At 47.0% G+C, this 23,179-nt stretch overlaps 1 protein-coding gene across 4 annotated transcripts in view; it reads right to left on the bottom strand.

Moving 5' to 3' along the window:
- The window catches only part of LOC138570755 (SURP and G-patch domain-containing protein 2-like), a 1,010,309-nt gene that overhangs the window by 801,837 nt on the left and 185,293 nt on the right, over nt 1-23,179 (bottom strand). For 2 of the 4 annotated variants that reach the window (XM_069649142.1, XM_069649144.1), the window contains exon 2: nt 22,262-22,330. The exons of 1 other annotated variant lie outside the window; for it this stretch is intronic. The gene's annotated coding sequence lies outside the window, so the exon portion shown is untranslated. Of the gene's footprint in view, nt 1-22,256; nt 22,331-23,179 lie in introns of all 4 variants that reach the window. One more of the 4 variants, XM_069649143.1, reaches the window with a different exon arrangement.

Here is a 23,179-nt window from a genome sequence, read left to right as displayed (position 1 = left end):
ACCCTGAGAGCCCGGGCCATCTCCGTGTCCACTTTAATGGCTTGAAGGGAATCGTCCACTGTTTTCCCAAACAGGTTGTTCCCATCGAACGGCATGTCCAGGACTCTGGTCTGTACGTCTTGACGGAAGTCAGTAGCCTTGAGCCATCCACGCCGTCTAAGGCACACGCCGTTGCCCAACTGGCGAAATCCAGTGTCGGCGATGTCCGTCGCAATCGTGATGGCGTGGTCCGACGCCACCTCACCTTCCTGCAAGATCTCCAGGGCCTCCGCCCTCTTGTCGTCCGGTAGGAAGACCAGCAGGGGAGCCAGTTTGTACCACAGCTCCCTGTCGTAGCGGGCTACCATAGCCAAGGCGTTGGCCGCCTTAATCATCGTCGCTGCAGACGAGATGACTCTGCGCCCCATCGTGTCCAATTTCTTTCCCTCGCCGTCCGGCGGGGAAGTCGACGTGGAGGCCGCACCCCCCCCCCCCTGCTTTCTTCCTGGCCTTCGGAGACGGAGTCCGGGGTAGGCTGTGCCCAGAGGCACAAGGGGGCCGCGTCCGGGACCCGGTACTTCTTCTCATACTGGTCTCTTCTAGCCGGCGTCGTGGATGGGTTCTTGAGGAGGACGAGGCCCTCATCCCAAATATCGTCCAGTAGAGGCACTGCGAGGACCGTCTTCCTCTTGGCCTCGCGCCGTTGATAAAGGAAACCTTCCTTCTTCTCCTCAGGGCAGAGCTGGAAGAGCTCGGATGCCCTGGCGATCATGGAGTGAAACGATCCAATCTCGTCGGGCGGGGAAGCCCGGGTGGGAGGTGACGACGGCAGATCCTCGTCGTACACCTCGGCGTCCGTACCCGTCGCGGCCGTGTCAGTCCCTGTATCATCCCCTCGAGTCGTGGACGGGGAGGAGGGCTGAACGGGCCGCGAAAAGGAGGTGGAGGGTGAATCCTTTTCTTGGGGGGGGGGGGCTGCCAGAAGGTCCTGGTTCTGGGTCCCCCGACGGGAGTGGCTCCTCCGCTGGTGGTAACGGTAGTCTCGTCCTTATTTCTGAGCATAAGGACTGTATAGCCAACAAAATGGCCGCAGAGTTGTCTTGCGGCGCTGGCAGAGGGGAGTCCGACGGGCGGTTAGGGGTCCCGTCGACACCCTCGACGATATCGTCGTCTCCTGCGTCGGGATCCCTCCCGACAGGCTGGCCTTCTTCCACGCCGAGGCCGTGGCTTAAGACCTCGATCAGCTCTTCCTCGGAGGTTGAGGCCGAATCCACAACGACCCCCTGCCCCCCCTTCTCCACCGGAGGTTTCACGGGGGTCCTGCCGATGGGCATAAAAGAGGACTCCCTCCGCGGTGGCAGGGAGACTCTGAGCCCCGAGGTCGCCACCACTGGTGTAGCCTCCACAGGCTGAGCCAGGGCCGCGGCGACTGTCTCGATAGAGGCCTTGGCCGGATGGATTAAGGCTTTCACCACCTTAGGTGCGCTCACCGCCTTCTCCTTGAGGGGGGGGGGGGGGGGGGAGACACTGCCTCGCTCCCTATCCGATGGGCCTTCGAGCTCGACCGGGGCCTCTCCAGGAGCTTCGCCGGGTGCTCTGCCTTCCTCTTACCCGAACCAGAGTGTTGGCTCGTGGTTGATGGTGCCGGGGAGGATGCGCCCTGCCTGGCGCCCTTAGAGCCCGACCGTTCGGCGCTCCCAGTGCAAGCGGACTTGCGGTGGTTGGCCTTGTGTTGGACCCCCGTCGCCGGGGCGTCCTCAAAAGTCTTAGAAGACCGCTCGGATTTCTTCCTCTTCTTCTCGCCGGACGGGCTCTTCCCTTCCAGCCAGTTGGCGAGACGTTGATGGCGGTCCTTCATGGTCCGCTCCGACATGTTGCCGCAAAACGCACAGTCCTTTACCACGTGCGTCTTGTCCTCATGTAGGCAGTAAAGACAAAAGGAGTGTTCGTCCTCCTTAAAGACATTCTGCAGCTGGCATCCAGGGCAGACCCTGAACAGCTTTCCGGGCGTCGAGCTTCCCTTCTCCTGGGCCATGTCCGAGATGGGCCTGAGAAACTTCTGGAGTCCTCCAAAAGCGTAGCTCGACGAAATCTTCACCCTTGAGGGGCGTAGACAAATCCGACACGGGTCCCCGTTGATCGGATGGAGAGTCGGTGGAGCTTGAGGCTCTTTTTGACCGAAAAAACAAAGTTTTTGAGAAAAAACGCGAAAAAAATAGCACTAACGCTCGAGAGCAATAGCACGAGGATCCCAACACATGAACGTGCAGTAAAAATCTGAAGATGGCTGCCAGAGGCGGGGCTTAGGTAGAGGGCAGTCATTGGCTGTGGTCAGTATGACGCAGAGATCAGTGATTGGTTACTACTACGAAAGACAGATCAGAAACTAAACTGATACTGGTTTTTTCTTTACCGAGGATTCCCAGCCTGACGACGGGGAATATTCATGAGCATGTGAATCCATGCCAGACCCCATGCTGGAGAAAGGTATGGACGGATGACCATGTGGCAGCTGCACATATGTCTCTAACCAGCACTCCTCTTTTGAGGGCCGATGAAGCTGCGATACCTCTGGTCGAATGAGCCCTAAGATTTTGAGGGGGCACTTTTCCTGCCAGTTTATAACATTCCAAAATGGCTAAAATGATCCATCTGGAAATGGTCTGCTTAGTTATCGGTAACCCCAGCTTGTGACCTGCGTAGCCTACAAACAGCTGGTCTGCTTGTCTTATCCTAGCCAGTCTACTAATGTAAAAACTCCTCTCTTCCTCTTTCCCCGTATGGGGAGGAGGATAGAAAGATGGAAGGGTAATCTTCTGTGTGATATGAAATTCAGAAACCACCTTTGGGAGGAAATTAGGCTTCACTTGCAGAACAACTTTGTCTTTGTGAAAGATTGTATGAGGGGGTTTACAAGAAAGAGCTTGTAACTCGCTCACCCTTCTATCAGATCTAAGTGCTACTAATAAAACAGTCTTAAGGGTAAGAAACCTTAATGAACAAGAGTGGAGTGGTTCGAAAGGTGTGCCCATCAGGAAAGTTAGGACCAAGTTTAAATCCCATAGGGGAACCTGGAATGGTCTTGGGGGATAAACGTTAGTTAACCCCCTTAGGAAATGGATTACCAAGGTTAACTTAAAATAGGATGGTTCTTCCGCAGTGCGCTTAAAGATGGATAGCGCTGCGAGATAGCCCTTGATGGTGCCAACTTGAAGGCCTGAATTCGCTAAATAAAGTAGGAAGGACAAAACCATTGGTGTACTACATGAAAAGGGATAGATATTCTTTTCTCTACACCAGCTGCAAAATCTGTTCCAATGGCAGCGGTATAAAGATTTTGTTGCTGGCCTCCTTGCCGAAAGCAACACCTCCATAACATCATCAGGGAGGTCCCAATCCTTGTACCTCAGCCTTTCAGAAGCCAAGCGTGAAGGTTGAGGGTTTTGATGTCTGGCTGGAGAACCTGACCTCCCTTCTGTGAGAGCAGATCCTCTCTGAGTGGAAGTCGAATTGGAGGGCAGATGGACAAGTCTAGAAGGTCCGGGTACCACGTTCTCCTGGCCCAATCCGGGGCAATTAGGATCATGGTTTTCCGGAATCTTCTCAACCTCCTGATCATTTGAGGAATGACGGGGACCGGTGGAAACGGGTACAGAAGCGGAAACTCCCAGTCCACTATGAACACGTCTCCCAGAGCTCCTCTCGGGGGAAATTACCTTGAACAGAACAGATCGCACTTCCTGTTGACACTGGTGGCGAACAGACCCACCTGAGGGGGTCCCCAAAGGGCAAAGATCTCTAGAAAGACTTCCTGAGCTAGTTCCCACTCTTGGGAGACTGCGCTCTGCCTGCTCAGAGCGTCCGCTGTCAAGTTCTTCTCTCCGGCTAGGTGAACTGCCGATCGAGAGATTCCTTCTTGGATTACCCAAAACCAGAGCTGCATCGCCTCTCTGCACAGTGGTAGTGATCCTACGCCTCCTCTTTTGTTGAGGTAATGCATGGCCACTGTGTTGTCCGTCATTATCAGGACATTCTTTCCTTGTACAGATGGCAGAAAAGCCTTCAGCGCAAGTCTGATGGCCCTCAACTCTAACAGGTTGATATTTAGTCTGGACCCCGATGGAGACCAACGACCGCTGATGGTCAAGTCGTTGGCGTGGGCTCCCCACCCCGTGAGTGAGGCATCCGTGACTACTGTTATCTCAGGCCAGGGTTGCCAAAACTGCTCTCCTTTCAGAATGTTCTCCTGACAGGCCCACCACTGAAGGTCTCGAGCCACCCTGTCGGGAACCTGAAGATCTGTCATTCTCCCTGAGAATTGTGACCACTGAGTTCTCAGTGAAAACTGGAGGGATCTCATTCTCAGGTGAGCCTCTGGTACTAGGAAAATGCAGGATGCCATGAGGCCTAGCAACCTCAAAAAGTCAAAGGCTGGGAGACGTTGGGCATTTTGAAACTTGGTAACCATCTGTAGAATATCTTGAGCCCTCACCTCTGGTGGCGAGGCTTTTCCCAGGGAAGTGTCCAGGATCGCTCCGATGAACTGGAGTCTCTGCGATGGTATCATTTGTGACTTCTTTAAATTGAGGGAGAAGCCCAGTCTGTGAAGGAAGTGGCAAACATGATCTAGCTGGATCTGAGCTTGTTCCGAAGATACAGCTCTGATCAACCAATCGTCCAGGTAGGGGTAGACGTGAATCCCTTCCCTCCTTAGACTTGCAGCCACTACCGACATTAACTTGGTGAAGACCCTCAGGGCGGAGGTCAGCCCAAATGGCAGCACTCAAAATTGATAATGAGAGTTGCCAATTGCGAACCTCAGGTATTTCTTGTGTTTGAGATGGATTGGCACATGGAAATAAGCGTCCTGAAGGTCCAGAGATACCAACCAGTCCTGGAACTGAAGGGCCTGAAGGATCTGAGAAAGAGTTACCATCTTGAATTTGTCTTTCCTGAGGAATTAGTTCAATTCTCGCAAATCCAAGATGGGTCTCAGTCCTCCGTCTTTCTTTGGAATGAGAAAGTAAGGGGAGTACTAGCCCCTGTTCCTCTCCGCTACAGGTACCGGTTCTATGGCACCTTTCTCTAGCAGGTCTAAAATTTCCTGCAAGAGGAGCGGATCTGGAACTTTTTGAGAGCTGATCCCCGGTGGATGACTCCGAGGTATGCGTAGGAGAGGCAGGCAGTAACCTTGTGCAACTGTCTCCAATGCCCAAGCATCTGACGTGATAGCCTGCCATTCCGCCAGATGTTGAGTTAACCTGCCTCCTACAGGTGTCTTGTGAGGGAAGTCCTCAGAGTGGTTTTGGGTCGGCTGATGCAGATGCCGATGGTAAAGAGGCACCTGCTGTTGCTGCGGCTTTTGAATATGTACCCCGTCCACCTCGGGTAGTTCTTCTTTGTCCCCTTTGAGCCGGTCGTCCTCTACCTCTTCCGAATGCAGAGTAGAAGCGAAAGGACTTGCCTCTCGCAGAGGTTCCTGTGGGACGAAAAGGTGTCTGACGGATTGCAGCACCTAGGGATTTTGCTGCTGCCTTTGAGGTTTGCAGTTTTTCTAAACTGTCATCCGCCTTTTTCCCAAACAAAGAAGAGCCATCAAATGGCATGTTCAAGAGCCTGGCTTGCACATCTGGGGCAAAACCAGACTTTCTCAACCAAGCAAATCTCCTGGTTGTTGTACTTGCCGCCATTGCTCTATTGATACTGTCAGCCGAATCAATCTGGAGGGATTCGCACATAGCGTCTTTACCGTCCTGTATGATATTTAGGAACGCCTCCCTTTCTTCTCGCTCCGGGATGCAGTCAGCCGCTGTAGAAGCACACTCCCAAAGTGTATGGCTAAATCTAAAAGGGTGCAAGTAGCATTAATAGATTTTAACGCCATGCTACATGCCGAAAAGACTTTTAGCCATAGCATCATATTTTTTATCGTCCCTGTCCTGTGGGACGGTAGGGTAAGCAGTCTTGATGTCAGTGGAAGATGCTGCCTGTACCATCAGACTTTCTGGGGATGGGTGTTTGGACAAAAACTCCGGGTCTGCAGAAGATACCCTGTATTTAGTAGACAGTTTTTTATTTACTGCCGGGACGACATCTGGGGTTTCCCAGTTCGTCATGATTTTCCTTTGAAGAGCTTTATGAAAAGGTACTACGGGATCCTCCTGTGGACCTTTATCAAGAATATCCGTGAGGTCATCCTGTTGGAAAGCCTGTGACGGTGTTGACCACCCCATAAATTCTGTGATCCTGGCCATTAAGGCTCTATAAGGGGTTTCAGCATGCTCCCCCGGGTCTGGCCTAGCGAACTAAGGGGAAGTGTCTAAACCACTTGCCTCATGTGAGGAATCATGGAGTTCCTTTAATCTGCGTTCCTCTGAGGATAACTCCTCTTGAACTGGGGGTGCAGGTCCCTGCAACTCAAATGTCTCTTCTTGGTCAGATAGTTCTCCCTCTTCCATAATTGAGGACATTGTTCTCAATTGGTCTGAACTCACAAAGGGTGTGAAACCCATTTCCAAGGCAGAGGGTGCCAAACCTGTTGTAATCGGCCTCGAAAACATCGATGTCGTCGACGCTGACGCCGAAGGTGGCGTCGAAAACAAAGGCGGAGGCCTCGAGGTCCTCTATAGAATTGGAATTCTGCTTGAGGATGTCGACAATCTCGACGACATCGTCATCGAAGACCTGGGAATAGCCACTGGGTGCGCCACAACCGTGACTTTCCTTGGCGTCGACGCCGGTGTTGAGGATGGCGTCTAGTCGACAGACCCGTGTGTCGAAGGTCCCTTCGACAACGGCGTCGAAGACACCGACCTCGGCGTCGACGGAACCTTCGAAGAAGGATTCGAGGTCTTAGCTTTACTCGAGGGTTCGTGACGTGCTCGAGAAGCTTCCTTCGCCGGGTACTGCAACTCGCGGCGTTTTGGACCTTCGGGTCTTTCGACCAGAGCATCGCTCTCGGCAGTCTTCGAGGGGGTCGAGGCCGCTTTCTCGAAGACCCTCATCATATTTTTTCGGAATTCCTCCCATTCAGCCCGGGAACTATGTTTCGTGGGGCAAGGGATTCCTCTTGAAACAGAGGAAGAGGAGGACAAAGAAGGGGATCTTCGACGTCTCCTCTTCGAGTGCTTCGATCTCGAGGAGTGATGGGACCCGCTTCGAGACCTGGAGCGCGAATGGTGACGAGGAGACGAATGTCTCGACTTCGTCGAGGAAGAAGAAGCTTTAGAAGTCTTACCTTTTTCCAGCTTCCCCCTACGCTCATTCAGGGCCTTAGCTGTCATGGACATACATTCCTCGCACTCCGAACAATGGTGTTCAGCTCCCAAACACCACAGACAAACTCTGTGAGGGTCAGTCAGCGACATCTTTTTTCCACAGTCTCGGCATTTTTTAAAGCTGGACCGAGGGGTCGTCGGTTCCGACGAGGAAGCCATAGAGTATGGATCGAATATCTCGAGGAAATTGGATTAATTCTCTACGAAACCGAGCAACGATATTATGAGGCACTGAGTAAGCGCGGAAAAATGGAACTGAGCAACGGACGCTGCGCGCGGCCTTTATAGGCAGGATGACGTCGACGTCGATACGGCGGCTGTCGAGGGACATCGACTCGGCGGACGTCGACGCGCAGCGCCCTCTAGAGAAAAAATTTCCGAGGCCAGCAAAGCTGGAAAGAGATATCTAAGATAAGGAATACGTCGGAGGACACAATCCCTTCGAAATACGCTCTATGATATTCACAAAGAAACAGACGCTGGCGGAATGGACCCAGTGTCCTGCACGGCCTGCGCCTGGGCTGCACTGTACCAGAGGGTGAGGTGTGCAGAGCCCTACTGGTCCACCTCTCCTCTATGGCACTACCCCGATATTGCCCCCACACTAGACACCATGATGCAGAGGAGCTGGGATCCAGGGAAAGAACCGACAATGGAGGACCCGTTTCCAGGAGCGGAATTTGTAAAACTGGAGGAGATACAGGGAATATTTGGTTCAGGACTCACAGTATCTTTGCAATTCCATCGCCTGAAGGCAGCATGCAGGCACAGATTGCCATCCTTCCCGGCAGAACCTCCCCTCACCCATTTATAATCAATATCATGGGACAGGAGGGGTTCAGAGGGAACATCTCTATGCTATATAACACGGTTCAGTTCCACACCCCTCCCAAAACACATGAAATCCAAATGGAATAGAGATCTGGGAACAACAATCGAGGAGACGCAGTGGGCTAGATACAGCCAGCACACCAACTCCATATCCCTTAATGCTAACTTTTGGCTAGTGCAATTCAATATTCTGAATCACTTGCACATCAGCCCAGGCAAAGTCACAAGGTTTGATCCCTCCAAATAGTCTTTGTGCCCCAAATGCAAACTCCTAGAGGCTAACCCTATACATATGTACTGGGAATGCCCACCCATTCTACAATTGTGGGAGGATGTAGCCACCAAACTCGGCAAAATACTAGACATCCAAATACCTGCCACCCCACTTAAATATCTATTGGGGGGACATACCGAAAGTACCCATCAAGTTGCACAGGGTCTTTTCTGTGGCAAGTGCGTTGGCCAAACATAACATCCTCAGACACTGGAAGGCAAAAGCAGCAACCACAATCCATGCGCGGCTCAAAGTACTGATTTATGTGTACGAATGTGGAAACTTATCTAAGAGGTGTGGCACCTACGAGCCGACCGAAAGACATATGGGCCCGCTCTGCTGCTATCTGACCACCATATTGGAAGAGGCATGCCCAAATGAGGACCCAATACGCCCTATGACGGCTCAAATGAACCATCCATAACTCAGATTTGTAAGGGTTTTCATAATGCACAATAGACAGTGATATTTGCAATATGTTTGGTTTTTGCCTGCACTGTAACAGTCCGTGAAAAATATTTTTTTTAAATTAAAAATTCTAATTATCGAGATTTCTGAAGCCAGTGATACAGAGTAGTGGAGTGGTCTGGCAAAATGAAGCAGCCCACTCGAAAGTCTCAGCGAAAGGTGAAATGCTTTTGTTATAAATCAATGAAGTGAATAAACTTTTAAAAGTGAGAGGGGAAGTAAAAAGGTGAATGTTGAACTCTTGTGCTTAAGAGATTGAACTACATAGACCAAAAAACACTGGGGCAAACCAAAGCAAAGAGTGCGAGCCGAAAGGAAAGTCGAAGTGGTCTATAGAAAAAGCATTGCACATTCGAATGTCTTCGACATCAGGAAAAGGTCAGAGCCCGACTGGAGGAGACCTATGTGAACTTTTGGTTGAACTGTGAAAGAACATTTGGAATGCTGGAAAAGTGACTAACGTGGATGGCCAGGCAGGCCTCGATCCACGTTTTGAACTGTTTATTTTTGAGACTCTGCGCCAGATTGTGTCATCCGGTCTACAGGAAGCACCTTACCCCATTCTGTCCAACGTGGGGAGGAGAGCGGACTCAGCCACTTTGATCATTTATAGTCCAACATTTATTTTACTTTGCCCTTTACACTTTTTGTATAATAGATAGGTCAGGCATTAGGTTTTGTATAGGCCATTTTGATTTGACAGACTGAGTAGGACTGCGTTTTCTTATTTGATGGTAGAGACTACTCCCATCTTAGCTACAGGGCAAAGTAGGAGTGTTTTCAAACCCCGAGAATTGAATAAAGGTTTTAGAAATGGTACCTTTGGTGTCAGTGTCGTACTTGAAATACCATGCCTCCCTTACACTACGGAAAGAACTGGCCCGTAAGTGGTTTAGTTTTATTTAGGTAATACATTACAGCTCTTCCATTCCAACATCTAACGTATGGGGGCTTCGCGCTGCTGAATTTGTAGGGTTTTTGGAAGAAAGACGGAAGTTCTATGGATGAACATGGAACTTTGAAATAAACTTTGGAGAGAAGCTGGTGTGTGCGTAAAACCACTTTGTCTTTATGAATATTGACAAAAGGATCTTGCCCTGAAAGCTTGCAGTTCACCTAACCTTCTGATAGAAAAGCTACCAGAAAAGCAGTCTTATGAGCAAGGCAATACTTGCTTTATGCATGTTTAGTAAGGACAACAATCAAGTCCCATCCAGGAGTTGTATTAGAAATTGGGGGTGAAGTCTTGACCTCCTCCACGAAGGCTTTAATCACAGGAACCATCCACCAAGAAACTTTACTCACTCAGAGGTGGTGTAAGCAGAAAGGGCAGCAAAGATGAAACTTCAGTGAATTAAAGACTAACCCAGAGTCCAAAAGTTAAGTTAAACAAAGTACTGCATTGGATGGAATGCAATCAATTGGACTGATGCGACGAGAAGTACACCAAATGACAAAGCGTGTCCTTTTATTGAAATAACAGTGTCTAGCATTAGGTTAACAGGCTTCTTTAAGAATGTCCATTCATCTTGTGGTAGATTAAGATGTCCAAAATTCTACAATCACAGAAGCCAGACTGACAAGTTTAGTGTTTGTGGACATGGATGTAGTGTTGTCCCCTGCAATTGTGAAAGCATGTTGCAGGGGCACGTGTAAGGAAGGCATGGTATCAAAGTAAGATGGGCACAACTGATCACAGAGTGTAATACACGCCTAGATAAACCTAAATCTAAGATGGGAGCAAGCTAAGACCATCAAAAAATAATAATGCAGTGCTAGTGGAGTCTACCCTAAATAACAAATAGTGTGGGGTAATGTTCAAGATAAAGAAATAAGTGTCACAAAATGATAAGTCAGGATGCTCAAGTCGTTGGCCTCACTTTTATACGTTTTCAGCATGGGACAAGGCAGTTTACTCGAGCAAAGCACACTCTTGTGTTTCTTGGGAACGAGGACAATTCCATTACAAGCATCAGGGTCTTCTCTGCCCAAGGCTCAAGTTACCCAAATCTCTGTTTGATACATCAGGCCCTCTGCAACCAAACAAAAAGTTACTTTCCAAGTATTCAAGTAGGGCAATTCACGCTTCCCTCTGGAACCCAGCAGCCAGACTCAGATCCCCTTATGCTGCCACAATCCCTTTTCAGGTGACTCACGGTTCAACCTGGATCTCCCCAGATCAGGCTCAGATCCCTTTTACACAATTAGTCTCCCTCAGTCAGGTTCGGACCAATTGCAGTTTGTTTTAGCTATCGAAGACTTTCGAATGTGCACAGGGTTTAGCTTGGTCTCTTACCTGAACACTTTAATGTTGCAGTTCACAATTATACACTCACAGTTGGATCCTTAACAGAGACCTTCGAGTGAGCACCCATGAGGTGCCGGACCACTCTGTATATGTTATCTTGGGTTGCCTTAAAGTTCAACTACTTCTTCAGTTCCAATTATACTCGCATTGCTCATCGCCACAGCTTCACATACGGTTCTCTCTATACAATATTGCCGTTTGCAACCTTTGTTCTAACACAGACTGGTATGTCATCAGTCTTTCCGACTCACCGGCTGTGCTGAATTTACTGGAGCTGCTTCGTTGCAGGAGACAAGGACAGTACCACAGCAGCAATCGCCCCTCGCCTATCAGGGCGTGAGAGCCCCGGGCACCTTCGACACACAATGCACCTTTCTTCAGCTTTAATTCATGGTCTTATGTTTCTTATTTTCAAGGGGCTCTTGAAAGTAGCACCTTTCCAACAAAAAGGGCAACGGCAACTTTCTCCGTGCAATTCTTTCTGGTCTTGCCATCTTTCTCCTCGTATTAAACTGCCATCTCAGAACTGCTGCTTCCTCGCGTGTTTTGCCTTGCCCAAAGTGTGCTTTCACGCTCCGCCTGTTATCCGCGTGGGGAAAAGTGATGGAAGTCAGGTGTGTGCAATTATCAGTAACTGCCCGACTCTGCCAGACCCTCGCATTGGGACATGTCCGGTATATGGCTCAGGTGTTAGTCCGTTGTCGCTCACAGTGCACTGTCTGCAAGAAAATATTTGTGTCGGAAAAGTGGGGGGTTTGAGCTCAAAAAGGTGTTATTGGGAAAGGGATACCACATCTCACCCTTCAGTGTCCCACTTCCACTCCCACTCCCTGAGGACCCCTTAGTCCGGTGATCCTCCTGAACTGGTCCACCCCCAGGAAGTGGATCCAAAAGCGTTGGCCTTGTCCTGGCCACCTGGATGACAAATCCCCAGGGACTGGCGGATGAGACACCTTCAGGTTTCTCACACACAGCAGTTTGACCGGATTTTTAGGAGGTGCAAGAACCATGGCGGAAAAGCCCACATTGGCGCTATTAGGATTAGAGTAACTTGTTCCTTGTGCATCTTGTGAACTATCCTGTTGAGGCGTGGTGTTGAGGTGGACAGCACAGGCAAATTTCCCTGACCACTTGATCCAAAGGCCGTTCCCTTTGGACTTCATCTAGAGGTACCGGGAGGCATAGTCTGGGCATTGTGCATTCTTTTGAGTTGCGAAAATGTCCATCTCTGGATGCCGCCAGTCTGAAAAGATGTTTTAGGGCTTTGAATATTACTAGTAGCTCCACGAGGTTGATGTGCTTGTTTGCTACTGATTGTGACCATGTGCCGTGTGCCATTTGGTGGGGAATGTGAGCTCCCTACCCTGATAGGGATGCCTCTGTGGTGAGAGTGCCCTCCACTGTGGGGCTGATTAACAATTTACTTCAAAATGTTTTCCCTTGTCCACCACCTCAGTGATAGTACGAGGGCTTTCGAGACATCCACTAGATCATCTCACTCGATGCACTCCATGAGAGCCATTCTTGCATTGGACGCATGCGCAGACGAGCTAATGGTACTAGATAAATGCAGTAAGACATTACTAGAAGGTGCATATTTTTCCGTCCGGTCAGCTGGCGACTGGCACATACTGAGGTTTTTGAAACAGCACGTTTTGTACCCTCTCGTTGGAGGGCAAGACAAGGCTGTCTACTGTCCAAACCAAACCCCAATAAATTGCTTTAATTGGCTGGGAACTAGACTGGATTTCTTCTCATTGATGGAGAATCCTAATTTGAAGAGAAGGCCTATAGTCTTTTGGGTGTTTTGCAGACACGCCTGATGTGTTTCTCCTGTTATCAGTCAGTCGTCCAGATAAGGATACACTGGAATTGACTGCCCGCTGAGGTGTGCCACTACTACTGCTAGGACCTTGGTAAACACTCTTGGCGCCAAGGCTATTTCAAAGGCAGAAAACTTTGAACTGAGAGTCTCTCCCACCTTGATCCTTACGGATTTCCTGTTGCTTGCAACATTGAAATATTCAAGTATGCATCTTTCATATCCAATGTTGCCATGCAATCCCCTTATTTTAGAAGGGGTATTACTTCCTGCAAAGTTGTCGCCCTGAATTTTTTCAGCTCGACATACTGGGTGCATGGTTAGATTATTTTTGGGTACAAGGAAGCATATTGAATAAATATGCTCATTTACCTCTTGAAATGGGATGGGTTCTATAGCCCCCTCTTGAAACCAGCTTTCTACTTCTGACTGCAGGTTGAGGAGACGGTCTGGCGTCATCTTTGTCTTTGGCAGATGATATCAAGGTCTTTGGAGAAATTCTTTATAATACCCCTCGGCCAGTCTTCAACACCCACCGATATGAAGTAATTCCCTTCTATGCATGGGTGAATGATGTTATTCGACATCCTAACAGAGATGCGTGGAGGGAACCCTAACTGGTGAGTCACTTGCTGGCAGGGTTAGGGGAGCCTCTAGTGGCCTACCCCTACCTTTGTCACAGTGAAACCTTCGCTGTTGCGTTGTCTGATATGTGGAGGAAGATCACTGTGGCGAATACCAAGGGTAGCTAGTACGGGCAAAGCTTGTTTGGTCTGGAGAAGGACTGAGACCGAAAAGACTGCCGGGTGTTGAGGAAACTGCGCTGGAGAACCAGTTAACTTGATATTTTAGTGTTTCAAGGGTCTTGTGCTCTTTCATTCATCTCCAGTGCTTTGCCAAATAAGGTTGACTCTTCAATTGGTTTACTGAGGCGTGTTGCTTTAGTCTGTCGTTTAAACCCAGGGTTACGTAACCAGACTTGATTTGGATGGTTTTGGAACTGTGTCTAAACCTGTTGGAAGCAAACCCCATCGCACATCACTGTAGCTTGCAAGCAGTGTGCTATTGTTGGCACTACAGAGGAAATATGCTGCTGAAGCTGTAACCCTTTTCCCTAGGGCAGAAAGTGACTTACATTCCTTGTCAGGCGGTGCTTCTGCAGTGGACAAAGGAACTCACGCCCGCTTTGTTGGGTTGGAGACTATTAATGAATCTGGGACAGCATGTCCCCGAATGTACAGGGGATCTGAGGCTGTAGACAAACATCTTCTCAACCCATGGATTAACTGCACGTGCGAGGGGGCGTAACTAGGGCAGGAGCAATCCTCTTTTTAATAGAATTTAGTAAGGGAAAGGATAGACTGACTGGCTTTTCATTTAGAATATACTCTGCAAAGTCAGGGTCAGGCATCACTTCTTGTGTGTTCATTTTAAAGTGTTTCGCTGCTTTTTGAAGAATATTGTTAAACAGCAGTTGGTTATCGATTGGGGATGCATCCCCAGGTCGATCAGAGTCCCCAAACACTAGAACAGGCTCAGGGTCAACATAAGTAGGAGTAGCAGGCCATGTACCCTGATCAGTCGGTTCCTGAAGCCATGCGTATGGATGTTGGATATCGTCCTCTTGGTCCTGAAAGTATATAAAAGCTTCTTGATCATATTGATAATCATGAAAAATGTTGGAGTCTGCAGTATTTAAGGATGTAGAAGACTTAGGTGCTGGAGGTTCTTCCTATAGCAGGGACCTCTTCCGAATGGGATACCTGTCAGATAAAGTAATATATTCTGAAATTCTGTCCACAGCATGTTCAAATCTTTGCTTGGTCCAGGTCCCTGTTCTAGATGGGTCTGGAAGAGTCAAGACTATTTCATCCAAAATTAGAGGGACTTTGCCTACTTTGCAGGGACTGAGAAAGGGTAGCAGCGGCTTGGCAACAGGTTGGTAAATAGGCTTGACCACAGTGCCCAAGGATTGTGCAACAGCTTTTGTGAGGTGTTCTACTGTGTTGTCCCCTTAATTTGGGGAGAGTACGCTGTTTCGATGTATGTTTCAGCGTCTCTGAAATGGGTGTCGAAGATTCCTGGCCGGCACCCTGTGATGAGAGAGATTCAGAACCATGTGTTCGACACGGTTGCAAAAGCATTGATGGCTGAGAATGTGGCGGTTCTCTGGGTTTTGTCGAAGGCTTGGAGGTGCTGCTGGCTTGTTAGACGATCCTGTCGAAGAATGCCTGTGGGTTGTGTGTTTGGAAGGAGCACATGCATGGGTGTCCTTGTCACCAGATGACACCCGCATAGCAATTCTTACGGCATGCCTAGTGGGTCTGAGGACAAAGCACGCAGGCATCTAACAACTCCACCAGGTTGTCTACCACATCTGCAAAAGTCTTCCACATCCGAAAAGACTGCGCCGGTAGGGGAAAGGGATTCGGCCTGCATAGCGTAGGCCACCCACCACTTGGTGCGCCTGTCTTTAAGAGTTTGGGGCTTAAAGAGTTCACAGGCCTTGCAACGCAGTTTGTCATGGTCTCAAGGAAGACAATTATTGTACTTGTTGCAAGTGTCTTTTCAAGGGAACTTCCTGTTAGTGTAAACAGTGTCCTTTCCGTTTAGCAGAAAGTGAAATGGCAGCCACACTAAGGAAAGTAGAGGAAAGTATGAGAGAGGACATTCTCCAATATTGCTAGAATGTAAAGAGACCTCGGCTCTGCCAGCTGCGAAGGGGCGAAGTCTCAAGGAATTTTCTGTTTGTCGTCAAGAGTTCAGCATTTGAAGTCTTCGAGCAGTAACCAGTCTTGGTTGAAAGCAAGCAAACAATATAATCACGTAGCAAGCTACAACCTTGCATGTATGCAACCGACTATTATGGCGGAAAAAAACAATCTGAGGGGCCGTGACGTGTGACGACTCATGGGTACAGTGTTACAGGCACACCCAGTCGACATCCCTTTTCAAACTTCGAAAACAAGATCGATACTCTGCTGTTTGCACTCGATGTTGGACTATATGCACAGAATGTGATTCGAAGCAGGTCCACAAGTCTAAGAAATATAAATATCCAAAAAGACTAGTATTTCACTTACAGAAGAACGTGTGCACATTGCACAGTTAATGCTGATGGAAAGCAGAATAGGCAATGAGTTATAGACAAGTTCATAATATATATAGGCTGGTTTAGGTTCAGCAAATGTAATCTTTCGTACATAGATGCTGTGTGTTGGCAATGTGTGTTGGTGGTGGGGAGGAGCGCGTGGTGGGGGGAGGAGTGTCTGTGGTGGGGAGGAGTGCCTGTACACATGCAGAATTTATAAACAATATAAAAGGAACAGCTTAGATTCACATGCTTGCATAGGTTAACATCTAATGGTGGTGCAGAGTATTACATGACTTGGTTTACAAAATGTTTTTAAAAAAAGACGTTGACAGGGGATTTGTGATATTATCCTTCTGTGACTTGTACTGTAAGCCATGGTCTTTCACGCGTCTAGGTCTCATTTCTAACCTGAGATTGCATGAAGTGTGTAATAAAAGGGTAAAAAGTCTGAAGAGGTGTGCACTGTCTGTGTACCTTCCACTCCCAGCGAGGGTAGGAAGGGTTGGCGCATGTGAATTCAAGCAGATACAAGCATCAGCAAAATGATTAGAGGTATGTAAACGTTTGTCTGAGGATTGTGGATTTGCTTAGAATCACATGCTTTGCATAGACTAGTAAGCAGTAGAAGGAGATGGGTTGTTAGAATGAGGCTACATATTGCCTCCAAAGGAACATTTGCAATGAAGGTCAATGAGGCACCTGTACTATATGTAGTGTGTACTCTAGGCATAAATAGTAGTTCCTTGTTAAATAACCTGTAACACTGCTGTATGCATTTTACTATACATTTGGAAATGGCTGCCTTTGAGACAGGGCTCTGTTCTCTTTCGGCACTAGGGAAACAAAGAACTGCTCGGATTTCCTGATTGGCTTTTTTTTGTTGAGGTAGTACAGGACTACTCTCCTAACATCTAGTGTGTGGAGGGCTCTCCATCCATCCAGAGGTTTGCAGGTGCTGAAAGAACTCTGGCAGTTCAAAAGATTGGTCGACATGGAATTTGGAAAAGAACATTGGCGTGGAACATGGTTGTGCTCCTAAGACCACCTTATTTTTTTGTACTGTGATGACATTTTCTGTAGGACAATGCCTGGAGCTCACTTACCCTTCTTATGGAATTAATGGCTATAAGAAATGCGGCTTTGTAAGTGAGATCTTTGAGACCTGCCTTATGTATAGGCTTAAAAGGGGGACCCAGAGCTTACGTTTAAATCCCATCCCAGGGATGGATATGCAATACAGGAAGAGAGTCATTTGACCCACTTCATGAAGGCTTTCACGACTGGAATTCTCCACCATGAAAGCTTGCTTTGTGATGTGTATGCAGAAAGTGCAGCAAAATGGGCTTCTAAGGAATTAAAGACCAGACGCGAGTTAAACAAGCAAAGTACATATACTATGTTAGATGGTGAACAGTCAATTGTTTACATCTGACCTTCTACACAATACTACAAATCTTTTCCATTTGTTAAAGTAGCAGTGTCTAGTGTTTGGTTTACATGCTCCTTTCATGCATCTGCTAGATAAATTAAGATGACCGAACTCTGACATCAGGAGCAGAGCTGCTAAATTGGCTGTCTGAGGATGCGGATTAAGGGTTGACCCTTGATTCTGTGACCATGCTGTAAGGGCAAGTTGGCTTGATTGGTGGGCAAATGGACATCCTGAATAGGTGGTGGGATCATTGTCCAGTGCTCCTGATGCATGTTGTGGATTACTCTGTTTAAGAGTGGTTTTGGAGGAAAGGAGTATGCAAATATTCCTGTCCAACTGATCCACAGTGCGTTCCTCTTGCACCCCTTCTGCAGGAACCTGGAGACGCAAATATGGCAGTTTTCATTTTCTTCAGTGACAAACATCTCTGTCTGCATGACCCAATCGTGACAAAATGTCATCTATAATGTCCGAATGTAGTTCCGACTTCTGTGCCGAAGGTTGATCTGTGTTCTTGCTTAGTGCAGCTGTGTTGCCCTGCAACGTGTTGTGACACGAGGTACATTTCTCTCTTGACGCTCCATTACCGGATTTACGGAGTCAGACTGGACAGATTTAGAGAGTGTTCCGCCTGGTTTGTTGATGTAAAACATGGTGGTCGTGCAGCCCATGATAACGAGTACATTCATCCCTGCTAGAAGAGGCTGGAAAGCTTGGGGTGCCTTGTACACTGCTAGCAACTCTAGAACATTCATGCATTTTCTGGATAGTGTGTCCACATGCTGTGCGCTGTATGGTGGAGGCAATGCTCTCCCCAACTTGAAAGTGATGCGATTGTGGCATTTGTGTTGGCAGGTTGACAATGGATTTTCAATTTAACAAGTTCTCGTTTGTCCACCACTGAAGCGCCAACACCACAGTCTGCAAATCCACCACTAAATCATCCCAATTCCCTTGCACCTGCAACCATTGTTTCACTAACCATTCCTGTATTGGACACATTTGTAGTCTTGCATGTTGCACAATGAAGATGCATGATGCCATCATACCAAGGTGATTCATTACCTTCCTGTTATCTGACAACATACTGTATAACATGGGATTTGTAGTAGAATGTTTTGGACGCTCTCATTGGAGGGGAAGACTAAAGAGTCTTCTGTTCAAAGTATTGCCCCTATAAATTGTTTCCCCCGACTTAGTTTATGTACAAGGTTGATTGTCTCCTGCATATGCTGCCGAAATATTTGTTGTGTCTCCCTTGTTATGAGCCAGTCGTCCAGATAACGGTATACTAGAATTGTCTATGTAGGTGTGCCACTACTACTGAAAGTACCTTTGTAAAGACTTGAGGGGCTGACAATCCCAAAGGGGAGTTCTTTCAACTGGAAGTGTGTGGAACCCACTTTAAATCCTAGGTGCTTTCTTTGAGCTGGCAACATTGAAATATGAAATGATGCATCTTTTCCATCCATTGTTGCCACACAGTATCAGTCTTTCACAGTTGACAATACCCACTTGTCTGATGTGATCCCCGCCCATGAATAGGCAAGTAGTGTTATGCGACACTCTACCGGGGTGAAATAGGAGCGGACCTGAAGCAGAACGTCATTCTTTGGTGAGAGTTGCGAACCTCTGGCAGTTTGACCTCTACGCCTGCTACGCCCTCACCTGAATTGTCTCTGAAAGGACAATTATGTTATTTGACACTTGTATTGCGCCTACTGCCATTAGTATGGCCTCGATATATGAGAGAGAGAGAGAGAGAGAGAGAGAAGTTATGTTTCAGTGCAGTGTGATAGCATGCTTGTTGTTCAAATGAAGATAGACTGACAATTGGTTGGAAAAGATCTTATGGAGCTTATCTAAAAGGCTTGACTGGGATGCATTCAATGGGGGTGATTATATGCTCCCTCTTGTCGACTCCCCAGAAGCACCAGGATTCCCATCAGGGGGCGAGTAATAATTTGTCCAGGAGATGGGCTGAGTTTCTCATGCTGTCAAAGGGGAGGGGGGGAACATTACTCGCAAAATACAGTTGGGAAACTCACACCCTGGACCCTTAGGGAAGAAAGCAAGTATGGCTGTGGTGAACAGTACCAAACCAGACCCTGAATCTTAAGAGAAGAAATGTATGGTAGTGCAAAATAGTAGTAAAATACAGTTGTGCAAACCACACCTGGAACATGGTTGAAATTGGTATTAATGAACATTATTTACAGTTGTGAGGGAAATCTATGATGGCAAGTATGCCCCCCTACCTATATTAACACGTGCATGTATTACCATGAACAGGAACATATTCTGAACAACGAAAAGCAGCAGAAGTGATATTCACTTTTTAGATAGTAAAATCTACATCAATGAGAATATATTAAGAACTAGGATATGTACTAAACTGACTGATCGCAATAACCCACTATGTGCAGAGAGCGTTCACCAAAAACCATTAAGGGAATTCCATATAGTCAAATGATTCGATATAAGAGAATTCTCGGAGGAAGAAGTCTTTAGAGCTGAACAAGAAAAGTGGATTTCCAAATTAAAACAAAGTAAACAGGCTGGGAAAGGAGTGCTGAAAGTACCACAAATACCGAGACAGTCTACTACAGAACAAGACTCAGAAAAAGGCACCGCAACTGAAAAATGTTACCATGTAATCAAAGTAAAATAATAAAAAGGTGTATATTAAAACAACTGGAAGATTTTATACACTGACCCAGAGCTTCTAGATATGTATGCAAACCATCACATTTTTGCCTACAGGAAGAGGAAATCTTTTAATGAGATTGTTTCATGCAACATTGAAAGATCAATACATTGAATTGCAATAACTTGATAGAAAGGGAATAAAGTACAATACATTTACTCTGCTACAGAAATTAAACTAGATCGCATCTACATGCAATACCAAAAACATAATCTATGGCCTTAAATACCCTTTTGGGTTATTTTACGTAGGGACGATTACGAGTAAAAGTAAACTGCGATGGCGTGAGCACAAATCTAACATTCATACTGGTAACCTGTCAGTCAAACATATTAGGCGTTGAGCCTTCAAGTACAAACAACAATTAGAGAAAATTAAACCATTATTAACCCCTTAACTGCCATGGGTTCAAACCCCCCCCCCACCCCCTAGTGCCAAGGCCTTTTTTGGTGATTTCGGTAGGTCACCATTCACTTTTTTGTTACATGAGATCTCAGCCAAATTTGGCCCCTTAATCCCCCACCCCCACATGTAGGCAGTTGTAATGCCACCAGGGAATCCTAGTTTGTTGTGGGGCGGGGGGGAAGAATATAACCAAAAATGGAGAACATTTTGGGTTTTTTCAGAAAATGCCAATAAAATGATGCACAAAGAAGCCTGTGTTTTTTTCTTGTAAGTGCCAAGAACAAATGGTTTGCTGTGCTGTACTCCCCATTTCCCAGGCTATCAAGAACAGGGTGAGTGAAATCCCAAAAATATATATATTTTGGTATGGTTAACAACCGTTTTGAGAGAGGTAGGCGATTTTTGCCCTTTATTTCCCCAATAGGACACGCGTGGACAGAATGGAAGAAAAGGGTAGGAAAGCTGAAAGGACAGAAAGGCATACATTTCTGAAAAGTCCACAAAATGTTAAGTTTAGGAAGGGGCGATTTGCGCAAGTCAGTCAGCAACTATCTAGGGAAAAATTCCATAGTTCGGGAGAAAAAAATAATCCTGGAAAATTATGAAAATAAAAAAAATAAAAATTACGTGGTGGACACGGTTGGCCCAGTAAGGCAATGGCTTCTGTGAATTTTGAGAAAAACAAGGCTCCACTACATTCCCCTCGACTCTTCCAGTTAGGAAATCACATTTTTTGTAACATTTCACAAAACAAGCAATACCACAAGTAAAAAATTGAGCCATGGTACACAGGAGTTTTATGCTTACTGCCTAAACAGATGTACTTAGCATGTGTAAATAAGGAAAACATGTGGCGAGGAAGGGCAGGCATACATTTTTTGAAAGAGCACAGGCAGACCTTTTGAAGGGTAGGTGACTTGTGTAGGTTACAAAAGTGTAAAGTGCCTAAAGCAGTGACTAAATGTAGGTCACATTTGGGAATTTAAAGGGTTGTGTGACAAAAGGCAGCAGCAAATCGGTTGAAACTTTATGAAAACCATGCAAACACAACAAATGTCATACCTTCCCACGTTCCCAGAGGTGTCCCAGACGAAAACGGTACCTCATGTGTGGGTGCACCTACATGGGCACAAAGAGAAAAGGCTACTTTTTTTAGTTTTTAGTTTTGATTTGCCCCTTCCCTAGGTGGAGATGGGCACATGGGGGGGGGGGGGCTTGGGGTTACCAGTGTTTTAGCCTTTTCTCATTGCGCCCAGGTAGGTGCACCCACACATGTGAGGTACTGTTTTCGTCAGGACACCTGTGGGAACGCGGGAAGGTAGGACATGAGGTGTTGGCGGTGTGTTTCTGTGGGTGGGCAGAGTGAAATGTCTGAAAAATGTGTTTTTTTCGCTATATGTATTACATATAAAATGGAAGCAAATATACATGAAATAGATCCCCAAGAGGCTCCACATAAAAGTTGATAAACAAAAGGGATCAACAAGAATCCCACAGGGATGCCACACATGGACATACGTGGATAGTGTGCATTCTACTAAAAAGCACTCCAGCCTGGATACCACCTGGTCCACTGAAAAAGGAGGACCCAGGTTGGGGAAGGTTGATGCACGTAAAAATGATTAATGTAATTCGACATGACAGTCTTTTACAGAATACCTCACCACTGTAGTAGTCCTAAGAGACCAGACTTTCAGTGTAGAATCGAGTTGAGTCACTGTCCAGATTGATGTCTGCAAGGTAAAAACAAAATGGGTCTCAGGAGGGCAGGAAAAGAAAAGAGTGTGACATCTCAAGGAGTCAATTCATAAACCTAAACTCATAACATGTAGGAGAATTAACACACCAGGGCGAATCCCAGAGATTGTTGGGATGAATGTACAATGTTAGTGTTTTGACACAAAGAAAACGTAATTCAAAGAATGCAAGAGATTTTCTCTTATTCATATTAATCACGTTGTGGATGTGGGATGACATTAAGATGCGTTCAAGAACGCCTAGGAGATGAAAAATTAAACATTTCTGGCAGAGACTCTGGGACACAAGATCAGGAGCTAGGATAGGCAATTTTCTTTGTTGCGTTAGCTGGACTTCGGTAAGAATTTTCTTAAAGAGGATTCAGGTACTCTCTTGCTTTCCCTCCTTTACAACTGATGTGGCATGCCTGTGCCGCAGGTAGAGTGAGAAAGCTTATCAAAAATATGTTGTCTTTCAGAATGTTGGTGCAAGGCACCCAGCCCAAGTATTGCCTTGCACACAGAGGCCCAACTCATCAGTCACCAACCATCACCTCCCCGTTCCTACAAGGTTATCCCAACACGCAAGCTTGGAACACGCATGGGATGCAAGGGGATGGCCAGGATGGAATTGTGGAGAAAGGAGAACAAGGACTAAGGTACCAGAATCATCACAAAGTTAATATTGTCCTCCTCTGCCCCATCCCCAACTGGGTACGCATTTTACAGATAAAAAAAACTTAAACTTAGGGAATTTTGCAAGCATTACTCCAGGATGCGGGGGGGGGGACGGAAGGAGAGAGGAGAGACGCCAGGGAATTAGACTGGTTATCGGTGGTTGGACTT

The sequence above is a fragment of the Ambystoma mexicanum genome, chromosome 1p (genome assembly GCF_040938575.1).
Source record: "Ambystoma mexicanum isolate Mex_15411 chromosome 1p, UKY_AmexF1_1, whole genome shotgun sequence".
In the NCBI taxonomy this organism is placed as follows: Eukaryota; Metazoa; Chordata; class Amphibia; order Caudata; family Ambystomatidae; genus Ambystoma; species Ambystoma mexicanum.
The sequence above is the reverse complement of the archived record's forward strand: the minus strand, read 5'-3'. Positions and strand labels throughout refer to the sequence as shown.